A 7,978-nucleotide genomic window follows, 5' to 3' on the forward strand; every position below is an offset into this window, starting at 1 on the left:
TTGAAAAGGCTTGTTGGCGTTCTTCCTCCAAGATCTTCGGGATCCGAGTAGCCCCAACCTCCAGCACCTCCAATGACCAGAAATCCTCATCAACATCGCATTGCTTGCACTGTGACCTGCATCTTTTGGTGAGCTGCTCGATGTCCTCTTGCGACTTCAGTGCCTCTGGCCTGTGGGTCCTATTGAGGGTCAACTGTAACTTCTTTGGGCTCCCCTGGTTTCTCCGGGCCTGCCCTGACTCCCCTGCTTGTGGTGAGTCCCCTGGATTTGCTGGTCTCAACACTGCACCTTCATTGATCTCAACGTCCCTTGCAGCTGCCAAGGCTTGTTGGTGCTCCTGGCGGACACTGACCCCTCAGCGTCCGGCACCTGATGTGGGACAGTTCGTGCATGGTTCCTGGTCATCTTCAGCATCACCTGGTTCTCACAGCTGTAGAGTCAAGGTCGCCGTCGACCCTTCTGCAACGCACGACATCGGTGGGCATTCGTCTTCCAAGATTCCGGGTCACCCCAGAGTGACATAGACTCTGTCCTCTCTGCTTGCAGGTCTTCACCTCCAGAATCCACCTTTGGATTTCAATGGACACTTTCTCCTCTTAAAGCAGCGGCACTTTCCTGAAGTCCTCCATTGTGTTCGACTACAATTTCTGACACCAGTTCACCCCTATGCACCTGGCATCCCTGGTGTAGGTAACATGGGTACTAGGGTATCCATGGGTGGGATGTCTCTTCAACCTTCTGTCTTCCATGGGGTTACCTCAGGGTCCACTTGGGAAGGGTCCTTTTTCTTTAAAATTGCAACCGCAACTTACACATTGAACTGTACGGAAACCGCGGTTGTGTTCGCACACTGCACACACTCTCCGTGGTATCCCTATCTACTTACCTTGGGTGGTTCCCAAGCAATTCTATGTCCTCTTGAGTGTGTCTCAACTCGAGTCGTGATTCTCATACCACTTTCTTAATATATGGTTTGGTCCCACCCTGGGGCCCACTGTGTATTCTGTGCTACTTACATCATTTCTTCGCTAAGTGTTGTGTGCATTGTATTTATCTCTGGGTAGGAGATATCTGTGTGTATTAGAGAGTACTGTATAATAAATACATATTTTTATAAGTACATTGTGTGGTTCTTTTTATCCAATCTATGCGTATAAGATTGCATACTGGTAAAACAAGCTGCTTTACTCTCCTCCAGGACTAAGCCTGAAGGCTGCTCTCCACAGCTACCACTTAGAGAGATTTCTAAGGTTAACCGTATGGGGTTGTCTGGATTGGTGCAGGGTGTCCGCTTACATAATTGGGCATCATATACCAGGCCAGCCTCTCTCAAGACGTTTGGGTGAAATAAAGTATTTGCCCAAGATCACAATTTAAGCGGACATGCCATTTACCCATCAGGCACTAAACAGGTATCTGTTTGTCTTTACTTATATTAATGCTTTGTTTTTACCTTGTTGTTCATTTTTCATATAGCAGAACTGACCTGAAGGTACTGGAGTGCTTTACATGAGCACCAATTACATTACACAATGTCACCACTCATTGTTTATAGGGAGATTAAGTTATTTACCCAGAATCACAGGATGATGAACCAACTTCAGGACTTGAACCTGGTTTCCCAGTTCTAAGTCTGCAACTCTGGCCCTAACACCACATCATGAGTATAGGGAAAATCAGTATTTTATTTTTGGCGCTAACAAAAACAGAGTTTTAGACTGTTTTTAGGTGCACTAATAATATGTAAATAATAATATAACATGTAAAACTGCCAAAAATGTCGATTCCTGACACATGCTCCTATCTCCCTCTCCAAGAAATAAGTGCAAAGCATTGAGCTTTGGTGTCTGAGTTAATTCTTGGAGAGGGAGATTAAAGCGTGCGTGAATGAAGACTAGCATCAACATTTTAATGTTGGTAGCTTTACAAAGTGTTCAGACAAAAAACAGAGTTTAAAGCACATTTTTTCTCCCAGGGCTATTTCTCGGTTTCACTAAATGTTTTTTTCTTACATTTCTTTAACCTGTGTCAGAGCACGCTATAGCAGGCAGAGGGAACTTGACAATAATATTGTGCACTGGCCTGCAGGAACAGGTTACCGGCAGTGCTGTACTTCGAGCCTCACTCTCAGCCTCAGGAGAGATGCCTGCAGTGCTGAAGCCCACCCAGAAATACTATTGCGCAGGGCGAAGGACTTGGAGGCAGGAAAATACATTTGTTTCCGGAGTCCTGAACCCTGGGCCCGCCCAAGCTCACTTCTAAACCAATAGCTTTTGGGCGGGCTCAGGCTACATTCACAACTACGGGAGGTGGGGAGGAAAACAAAGGCTGGACAACGTCATTTTGAGCTCTGAGTTTAGCTCGACTTTAAGTTATTTTAAGCAGCCAAAGCAGGTCATTCTGTAATTCAGGCTGCATCATGTGGGATCAGGTTTCTGGATGTTTGAATTGGGTGGCGGGAGACTAACCTACAAATCGGTAGTCTCCCGCCTGAATCGGGACGGTTGGCATTTCTGAATTTGCCCATATATTAGTTCAGACATTCTGGACCATAATATACTCCTACCAGCTGTTTAACCAAAAGAAATTAGTAATGAGACCATTCAAGCTATCCGGGGCCTTCACACTGGCAAGGCTACAGGCCCCAATGGACTACCAACTGAGCTCTACAAACTGAAGCCAGATGCTGTTGCTCCCCACTTGTGCGCTATGTTCAATGAGAGCTGAAAGAAGGGGCTCCTACCGCACAACCAGCGTATTGCCACAATAATAACGATCCATAAGGAGGGGAAACCTAGGAACCAATGCTCCTCTTACAGACCTATCTCCTTATTAAACACCGAACCCAAAATCCTAGCCAAAGTGCTAGCAAGCCGCCTTGTGCGAGTGATCTGTAAGCTGATACACCCCGACCAATGGGTTTTATGCCCCATCGTAATACGGCGTTGAACCTACGGCGCCTTCACGGCGTCCTGGGAAGACTCGACACAATTCAAGAAGTGAGGGTAGTGGTCTCGTTGGATGCCTCCATGGCGTTTGACACAATAGAGTGGTTTTATCTCTTCGCTGTCCTGACAAAAATGGGCTTCGGGCCTGGTTTCGTCAGCTGGGTGCGGCTCTTGTATTCTGAGCCCCTGGCGCAAGTGGTAGTTAATAATAAAAAAATCGGAGGCTTTTTGCCTGGGTCGGGTAACCCATCAGAGATTTTCCCTTTCGCCTCTCCTTTTCACCCTCTCCCTAGAACCCCTAGCGGCGTGGATCCATTGGAGTCCCTCCATCCGAGGACTCAAGTGGACGGCGGGAAGGGAGGACCGCATATCGTTATATGCGGACTACATTCTCTTATTTCTGGCCTCCCCTAAGTCGTCCCTATGAGTCGTGCTTGACATCTTTACCATCTTTGGGAGATATTGCGGGTGCAGGATTAACTGGGGTAAGTCACTCCTGAATGTTCTCAGCGGCAATCCCCCCTCCCTTGCCTCACGACTGTCCCATGCAAATAGCAAAAGAGGGTTTTTGCTACCTGGGCATCTTTATCATCACAGCAGACCCCAGGCTCCGATACGAGCCCAATCTACTACCCCTACTCAATAGACTAAAACGTGATGTCGCCACTTGGAAGAAACTTCCGCTCTCGCTGTTGGGAAGGGCGGCATTATTCAAAATGATGTCAATGTCATGTTTCCTATACACTCTGCAAAATTCCCTTGACTTAATTCCAGCCAGATACTTTGGCGAGATTGAGAGTCTGCAGAGAGATCTGTTATGGGACGGACGGCCACGCATTGCACTACAGAAGTTGGTCCTGAGCTGGTATGATGGGGGTGTTCAATTTAATTCAATTCAACTTTATTCGGTTTCAGAAGTATAAAACCATAAAAGTTATCTTCACATATTAATTACATAAAAATCACTTCTTTTTACCTATCACAAATGAAACACATTCCATGACATTCCTTAAAAAATAAATGAGATAAAACTACAAAATTCATACATCATTGGGCATAAGCAGTACGTTAATTATCTAGCAACATGATTGCACCGTCCCGTACCTATAACTGAATTTAAAAAAACAACCTCGACCCGTGGCAACAGTTAATGTTCAATCAAGACAGGCCCTGGACTTTACCACAGATTTTAGATACCCAAGAACAAATGGGATACACTCCTCCTTCAATAATTGTAAAAACAGGAGAGCTGGACGAGCCTGTTTAATGTCCATCCTTTTCAAAATCATCACAATAAAAAACGTATGAGGAACCACATAAAAGCTACAAAATAAAACAAAGTGTAGCAGATCCTGTGGAGACTCTCCGTCGCAGCCACAGGGTTCTAACACTTGCGCTCTACTACGCCCCCTAGGTACGATGAACAGGAGGTGAAAAAGATCCAGTCGGAACCTTGACAATAAAAACCACTCATAAGTGCTAAAAGGTCCCAGGAGGTAAGGCTTGATTGATAATGTAGTCTTTAACATTATACATTTACGTACGCTGGGTTTACACAGTTCCAGCTCTTCCCTTTCCAGTCTCCTGAGGATGCCGAAGGACTCCTTTATTGTCCCCACATCCTATTTAGTTATTGAAACAGGGTTGGTATACAATTCACCTCAGCCCAACCTTTCAAAGCTATCCTTAATGTATTTGAGCCATGGGATTCTAAGCGCACAGTCAAGGGTCATACACTCCTTTAAGATCATATGACTCAGGGTTAGGTCCTTATTCAACCAGGTATTTAACCAAAACGGGCGGAGGGCCAGTGTGTCATTTAAGAAAGGCACCCCAAGTTCCTAGTGTACCACCATATTCGATGTGCCACGAGGAACACCCAATAAACATTTCAGGAAACTGTTCTCAACTACCTGGATGTCAATTAAGGAGGTATGCCCCCAAATTTCGCTTCCATAGGAGGCAATAGCAACACTCTTTGCCTGGTAGATCTTCAACAAGGCTGCAATAGGTCTCTTTCCTAGCTTGGATGCAAAGTTAAAAATAACCGCGTTTACCCGCATCAGATCCCCTCCTTTCTTTGTTTAAGTGGGCCCCACTTCCCACACGTGTCCAAGACAACCCCCAAATAAGAAAAGACATCAGTTTGCGGCACCTTTGCCAGTCCAACCCTGAATTGAAAGAGTTTTTTCGGGCGGATCCCCACTTGCATGACGTAGGATTTAGAATCATTAATAGATAAATCCTGATCCGCCATAAAGGTGGAAAAAGCATCAAGTAGTGTTTGTAGCCACCTCGTAGTCCTCGAAATGAGGACTGCGTCGTCCGCATAAAGTAGTACAGGGAGGCCGCGTCTGCCTACATACGGGTAATCCACCCCTGTAGACCGAACAACTTTGTCTAGATCATTAATATATACGTTGAACAGAAAGGGGGCCATAATATGATGGGGGTATTAGTTTACCAGACATAAAACGGTACTATTGGGCCGCACACCTGGCGGCCATTAACCACTGTATATATAGACAGGGGGATGACCTGGCATATAGAATGGACAAGTGGGTGTTACCGGGAGGCACTTACTACAGAGCTCTCTACTCCAGGCCCAAGAGATATCACCTTACGAGACCGACCAAGCACTCAGAAGCAATTTGGCATGTTGCAAACAGGAGAATGGGGTAGGACAAAAAATTCACTCTGGCTACCCCTCTATGGGGGTCGGAATGACTGGGTACACTGGGCACCACAAAAGGATTTGATAAGTGGGACCTCATCGGAATCTCCACTATTGGAAACCTTTGGAAAAATGATACCGTTCTCCACTCTGCAGCAGAGCCACGAGCTCTTGGATTCGGAGCTCTTCAGATATTTGCAAATCAGACATGCACTACAGTCAAACCTACCCAAAGACACCTCCCTACCTGACGCTTCGCCTTTAGAGGACAGACTCTTGGACGTTTACCAGCCAGATGGGGTTATATCATTGAAGTATAAAAAGCTGATAAACAACACAACAACACTCCAGATCCTCTGATGCTCTTGAGGCGCCGCTGGGAGGGAGATGGATAGGAGATAGATGATGAGGAGTGGCAGGAGGCCCTGGCCTCCCAGAGAGAGGTTGCAATCTCTGCTAGACTGCGCCTGGTCCAGCTCAAGATTCTCCACCGGGTCTATGTTTCTGGCCCAACCCTGGTTAAAATGGGAAAGGTAGACGAGGGCAGCTGTAGATGTGCAGCTCGGCTCATTTATGCACCTTCTATGGGAATGCCCCCTTATCCAGTCCTACTGGTTACGAGTGCACGAGTGTATGAGTAATGTATCGGGGATAATCATATGGCCAGAGGCTAAAAAGTGTCTTTTGAATATTTGGGAGCCCACTGACCTCAATAGCAGGAATAAACTCTGGGCTACACTGAGTCAGATGATAGCCAAATGAAACATTGCGCAGCTGTGGGGAGCGGGGGACCCACCCAGGGTGGACTCCTGGAAAAATGACTTGAACTGGTGTATGTACAGGGAAAAGACAGTCTATGTCTCCCGAGGATGTCCCAAGAAATGGTCCTCTATAGGAATAAATGGAACACCTACCGTGGGAGTATCTGTGCTCCCCCCCCCTTGATCCTGTGTCGGATTTGTTCTGAACTCTTGTTCCCACCTATATACAGTTGCAGCTGCTGCCCATTATACGTGGTGGGGCAGTGCAGGGGCAGCGCAAATAAAAATAAATATACACTTACCTTCTGCTTCCACGCTGTGCCCTGCTGCTCCTCTGCTCCCGGTACTGCAGTTCCCATGAGCACAGGCTCCCAGCACCAGTTTCATGCTCCAGCAGGGACTGGGAGCCTGTGCTCCCGAGCCATGTAGATATCTCCAAGGAATAACCTGGAGATATCCAAGTGCGCATGTCAGTTTGGCCAACCGTGGATGGCTGGCCAAACCAACATGTGTACTTTCAATGCCCACTACTCCTCCTACCTCTGCTGGTGATACTGCGACCTGACCCCGCCCCACCCCAGACTTGGCAGGACTCAGAAAACTCAGCAGAGTCAATGAAAAATAAAATGATAAGAAAAGGGTTTTGTTATCATTTAATTTTTCATTTTCTGCCTTTACGCAGTGTGGTGACGCTCCTCTGCCATAGCGGAGGAGCCACCCCAGTTAATATAGTCTGGCTGATGACGGCTGATAGCCAGAAACCGGTCCTAGGATGCTTGATTCCGGTCCAGGGAAGACATGGCTTGGCAGTTCGGGCTGGACTGTTCCCATGAGGCACAGGGTCAAGACTGATTTGCATATGGCCATGTCTGAACTGGGGTGGTGTAGTGGGCAAAAGAACGATGGATTTAACCCAGATCTCTTGACTGGGGAAGAATGTATGCATTGTCAGCATTCCGTCCATCATTTGTTTGTTGTAACGCTTTTCGCCCTAAGTGGGATGGGTATTCCCAGACGTGGGACCCGTGCTCACTACGCCACTGGAGTCAAGCTATCCTGGCTGATGACGGCTGATAGCCAGAAACCGGTCCTAGGATGCTTGATTCCGGTCCAGGGAAGACATGGCTTGGCAGTTCGGGCTGGACTGTTCCCATGAGGCACAGGGTCAAGACTGATTTGCATATGGCCATGTCTGAACTGGGGTGGTGTAGTGGGCAAAAGAACGATGGATTTAACCCAGATCTCTTGACTGGGGAAGAATGTATGCATTGTCAGCATTCCGTCCATCATTTGTTTGTTGTAACGCTTTTCGCCCTAAGTGGGATGGGTATTCCCAGACGTGGGACCCGTGCTCACTACGCCACTGGAGTCAAGCTATCCTGGCTGATGACGGCTGATAGCCAGAAACCGGTCCTAGGATGCTTGATTCCGGTCCAGGGAAGACATGGCTTGGCAGTTCGGGCTGGACTGTTCCCATGAGGCACAGGGTCAAGACTGATTTGCATATGGCCATGTCTGAACTGGGGTGGTGTAGTGGGCAAAAGAACGATGGATTTAACCCAGATCTCTTGACTGGGGAAGAATGTATGCATTGT

The sequence above is a fragment of the Triturus cristatus genome, chromosome 1_2, assembly GCF_964204655.1.
Source record: "Triturus cristatus chromosome 1_2, aTriCri1.1, whole genome shotgun sequence".
Classification (NCBI taxonomy): domain Eukaryota; kingdom Metazoa; phylum Chordata; class Amphibia; order Caudata; family Salamandridae; genus Triturus; species Triturus cristatus.